This window comes from Periplaneta americana, chromosome 1 (genome assembly GCF_040183065.1).
Source record: "Periplaneta americana isolate PAMFEO1 chromosome 1, P.americana_PAMFEO1_priV1, whole genome shotgun sequence".
Lineage (NCBI taxonomy): Eukaryota > Metazoa > Arthropoda > Insecta > Blattodea > Blattidae > Periplaneta > Periplaneta americana.
Window position 1 is genome coordinate 187116063 of NC_091117.1, and position 5401 is coordinate 187121463.

Genomic DNA, 5401 nt, shown 5'->3' on the forward strand with positions numbered 1-5401 from the left:
TGCTAGCCGTCTAAATTTACCTCGAGTACGCTATTGTTGGAGATGTAGGTCAAGCCTCTGCAGCCTCCGACGTCACTGTTTCTGTCCGATTCCCACATTGTTACAAGTAATTGGGCACACGTCTCAGTGCAGTGGATTCTTAACCTACTATCTGACGACCCAACACTGTTCTCCCTTAAGCCTCATGTGACGAGATAGTACTTGCGGCCCACATGCTACTAACTCAGACCTCTGCACATTACCTTCAGAGCCACGAAACTTCAGTTGCAGAATTTACTAACTAGTGGCTTGTGCAGCAAATGCTGCAAACTAAGTTCATTAGACGTTCAAATAAAAATATTTATTTTCAATGAAGGATACAAGACGTTTTGAAAGTTATTTATTTCCGTAATAATGAACCATACTCCCTCTGAATGATTTTTTTAATGTCAAATACTTTTTCTTGAACCTATCCACCTTCAGTTTTTTAATTTCAACGCGAAAATGTAAGTAACAATGTCAGAATGATCAGTGGATTTTTCATGTGGGAGTAAAGCAATAGCTATTTCAGGTCATTGTGGATTGTAGGTGAAAGTTAAAAAATGTCAGGTTTGTTATGCTTTCGAACAATAGACATAGCATTTTGGTATAGCTGCTGCATGTAGAGCTTAAAATATAGAGGGTAAAATTATTTTATCCTGCTAAGATCTTGCTGAAATGATCGGGAGACTACATAATTTTGTAGGCTTCTTATTTTATCAGTAAGTAATACTCTTCCTTAGGAACTTCAATTTTTGCGCTCTCTCGAGCCAATACTGAAGAGAATGACGCATATAAATATCTACACCACACCGACATTAAGTATATGAAAAAGACCCAACCCCACTTGATTAATAACTATAAAAATATTTGATTTTAATAACAATATTATTATCTTACTTAAATTTTGTAGTTACAATATTATAGCCGCCACTCAGTAAATTATAGAAATGAAGATCTAATTTAAGATACTCTTTACATCTACTTAATAACCCCAAAAACGTTTCACTTTCATATCATCAATACAGCATTAATATGTATAATTAATTAAAAATAGTCACATCATGGCATTAACTATAATAATATTTCATTTCTAATGGTAATAACGTCATCAGATCACCTCAAGTTTTGTAGATTTTAATATCCCATACACATCCTTGGATGCCAAGCTTTAAAATCACGGGTCATTCATTAAAATTCGTTCAGCCGTTTTCCCGTAATTTCCATTACCAGTTCAAATTATATATGATGATGATGATAATAATAATAATAATAATAATAATAATAATAATAATTGCATGATATTTTTTTATTCCATCTAGTTATATTTAGTGGCTATCGGCTCTGCCAGCCTGAAGAAAGTGAAAAATTCCACATCTGAAAAGTTCAATGCAAGGCGGAGTTGATTGTGATATACTTTTTCCAAATTTTTTCTCAAGAACGATTCTTCCCAAAAAATTGTATTTCGAATCATTTGTAATTCCCAGTTCTTTCTTTCGCAGTCCAACATTCTCATTAATTTTCTTTTTCAAGGACATTTATACCAACCAAAAATGCAATTCCCAACCCCGTTTCTTTCTGTGGCCGAATACTTAAAAAAAAATACTGATGTTCGAGGAACTCCTGCTCGAGGAAGAAGACGGGCAATACCTCCACGGTTCCCTTCACCTGTATGAAATCACTATGATTCCATACTACAAGGTCTTGGTCGAGTCAATAGCTTATCTGAAGGCTGGCGTAATAGATTTCGGGTTGTTGTAGAGCATTACCACCCAAATTTTGTGTAGATTTTTAGTGAAATTCAGAAAGAACAAGCAGATACGGAAACTATGCTCCAACATATAGACTTTGGTCAGAAAGTTAGAAATTGAGAAATCACTAGCAACAAATTTTCGAGCAAAGCTTACGTAACATTGTGTTGAAGTGTGAAGAATATGATCAGAACATTTTAAATTATTTACCAGCAATTGGTTAAAATTGGTAAATTCTTTGATATTATTATTATTATTATTATTATTATTATTATTATTATTATTATTATTATTATTATTATTATTATTATTTAAGTCTTAATAAAATATTTATCTGCGAAAAACAAAGATTTGGGAAAACTTTACTTGGGAATGCAGTTTTTGGGAAACCTAATTTGTTGGGAAAATGAACATTGGAACTGAAATGCTTGGGAAAAAATTATTGGGAAAACTGACCCCCTCCCACGGAGTTCATTACCATAGTTGGCAGTGTGATTCATTTTATAATGCATTTGGGTTTAGAAACTCTGATCTTCCCGGTCTCTATCAGTCTTGGGAAAGGTGAGTTTTCATTTACAATACATAGCAATGTTATCACACAAAACTAATTTAATATACTGGTAGATTTCCCTTTCAATGCGCATCATTATAAATCATGTTATCAGAAACAGCAAACAGTTCAATGCAATGAAGATCTTTGTATATTTATCAACAAAATAAAATATTGTTACTAAATAAATCTGATGCATTCTCACACAACACATTTGGTTGGTCATCTCTAAATAATTTCAAATTTCACAGCCCACTTCCTACCTGTACTTTCTGGGATATCACGTTCTAAAAACGCTGATGGTATTGGCTCAAGGTTTCTTTTTACAAAAAAGGGGGGGAAGTAAAAAATTGCAATAGGGATGATTGCATTTCAAACAATCAAACATTGAAGTAAATATGAATGTAACGGGAAGGTGTAGAGAAGATGTTTGAAATTCCCGCCATTTTTTTGTGTATATGGTGACTGTAGCGACGAACAGGGTGAACACTTTAACCAAGACATCCTTACCATGGAGCGCCGTTACCAAAGTCCCTGAAACCCTTCAATGACGATGGGTGATTACTGTTGATTTCTTTTTAGGGAGGCGGATGAGATAGCGTACAAAAAGAAAGCATTGCCATCCCATTTTCCTGAAGGAAATTATCATTGAACATTGTGAATAATAAGATTTTTGATTTGTGTGAATTATTTTGGTGCTTTTGTTGGTTTATCAAGAAAACTTTCGTGGGTCCTGACTGTTATGTTATGTTTATGTTTAAAATGGTAAATGTTTGCCAATATTGCATTACTATCTTTGTATCAGTGCTGTTTATCTAGAAAAATGTTACGTGAGAGAAAGAAACGGATTTTTTAATTGAATTCAGCACCCCAAAATTAGGTAAAACCGCCCATTTACAAACTAGATAAAGGAAAAAAGTTTCAATTTGCTGAAATTAAACAAGAATGTATTGGAATTGAGAATGGCATCGAAAATACTGGAAGAAAATGTCCCAGAGCCATTTCGTTCAGTACCAGTCTCAAAGACAGGCGGAGAGAGAACCGTTTCCTTGGGGGGACAAAGCAAAACCATAGAATCCCCATATAACGAGGTTATGGGGGACATCATTTACCACCTTCCCCTTGTTATAGCTTGACCGTGGTACAGTATATCGGAATATGATCATTTAATAAAGGTATTTTTGAGGGCCTGTTTCTTACAGTGTTACATCCACATCCGCGATGTTTCGGACCGAGTTGTATAGGACTTGAACTGTAGGTTTACTAAAAATTATAATAGAGCATAACTTAAAATAATCTCCCTCTTTTTCTCTCTCTCGTACAGAAACACATGCACACATCAATAAAACTACGCAACAGTGCTAACAGAACTTTTTAATATAAAGTTTACCTAGAATAACTCTTCTCGAGTTCTCAGCCAGGTGAGTTGGAGATTTGCTTCCAAGCTTTCGACGGCTATCTCTGCCATCTTCTTCACTTCATTCCCTGAAGCTGAGAACCCGAGAAGAGTTATTCTACATCAAACGCCGGGAAATCCTCAAGTCATATAAAGTTTACCTTACTGAAGATATCATAATTATGAAATGCAAACTCGAATTATTTTATTTAACCTCGTCTTTAAGGTTACACATTATACCGGCATCACTTTTCATTTTTCTGCATTGTTGTGCAGTATGTTTTTCGTATTTCTCCAAGTGGTGCCCTGAAAACCTGCAGACTTGTATAGGCTGTTACAAAAGAAACATTACAGTGCTTCCATTCCTCAAATGAGGTATAGAAATTCTTATACTTACTTACTTACTTACTTACTTACTTACTTACTTACTTACTTACTTACTTATTTACTTACTTACTGGCTTTTAAGGAACCCGGAGGTTCATTGCCGCCCTCACATAAGCCCGCCATTGGTCCCTATCCTGTGCAAGACCAATCCAGTCCCCATCATCATACCCCACCTCCCTCAAATCCATTTTAATATTATCCTCCCATCTACGTCTCGGCCTCCCCGAAGGTATTTTTCCCTCCGGTCTCCCAACAAACACTCTATATGCATTTCTGGATTCGCCCATACGTGCTACATGCCCAGCCCATCTCAAACGTCTGGATTTAATGTTCCTAATTATGTCAGGTGAAGGATACAATGCGTGCAGCTCTGCGTTGTGTAACTTTCTCCATTCTCCTGTAACTTCATCCCTCTTAGCCCCAAATATTTTCCTAAGCACCTTATTCTCAAACACCCTTAATCTCTGTTCCTCTCTCAAAGTGAGAGTCCAAGTTTCACAACCATACAGAACAACCGGTAATATAACTGTTTTATAAATTCTAACTTTAAGATTTTTTGACAGTAGACTGGATGATAGAAATTCTTATACATTCAGAAACTTAAAATAAATATTATAGTCCAGACACATGATCTGAAGACATTAATTAATCAACTTAAGAACAGAAACTTAATCATAAACAAAAGCAAAAAAAAAAAAAAAAGATCTTTTGAACTCAATAGTTTCTAACGTTAGTAGAAAAGAAATTCAGACAAGTCCCCTCATCCCCCCCCCCCATAACTCCGCCTATGCTAAAAAATTCTGCCGACTACAGAACTTTGGTCTCCTTTGTTGAGAAGTCATCAGCTAAGACTGGTAGCTCAGATCATACACTCTCACACTACCAAAGAACGTCGAATGGCGTTCACCGCCAGTTCATGTAATACGTTTAGTTTCTGGCTGGAGCCTATCGCATCGCGGAAAAGCCGCCAAGAATAGCCCCTCGTTACGCACGACGCAGGAATGCGGGGCCGTCTCCTCGAGGTTCGCGACACACTGACACGGCGCCGTACCGCGCCGAAAACCCTTAGGACTGCAAGCATTGTATGTACAGTTCAGGAGGCGAGACCTGGCATCTGTTGCGCGAGAAGGGAAATGTTAGGCGATCAGAAAAACAGTTTGGCATGTGATCGTTAACAGTACACGAATCTACAAACACGGAAGTTCAGCTCAAACTAAAAACTTATCTTCCCTCTCCATACCCACTGGTGATATAGGCATGGTGCATCATAGGGTCACAGGACAGGTTTTACCTCGACTAC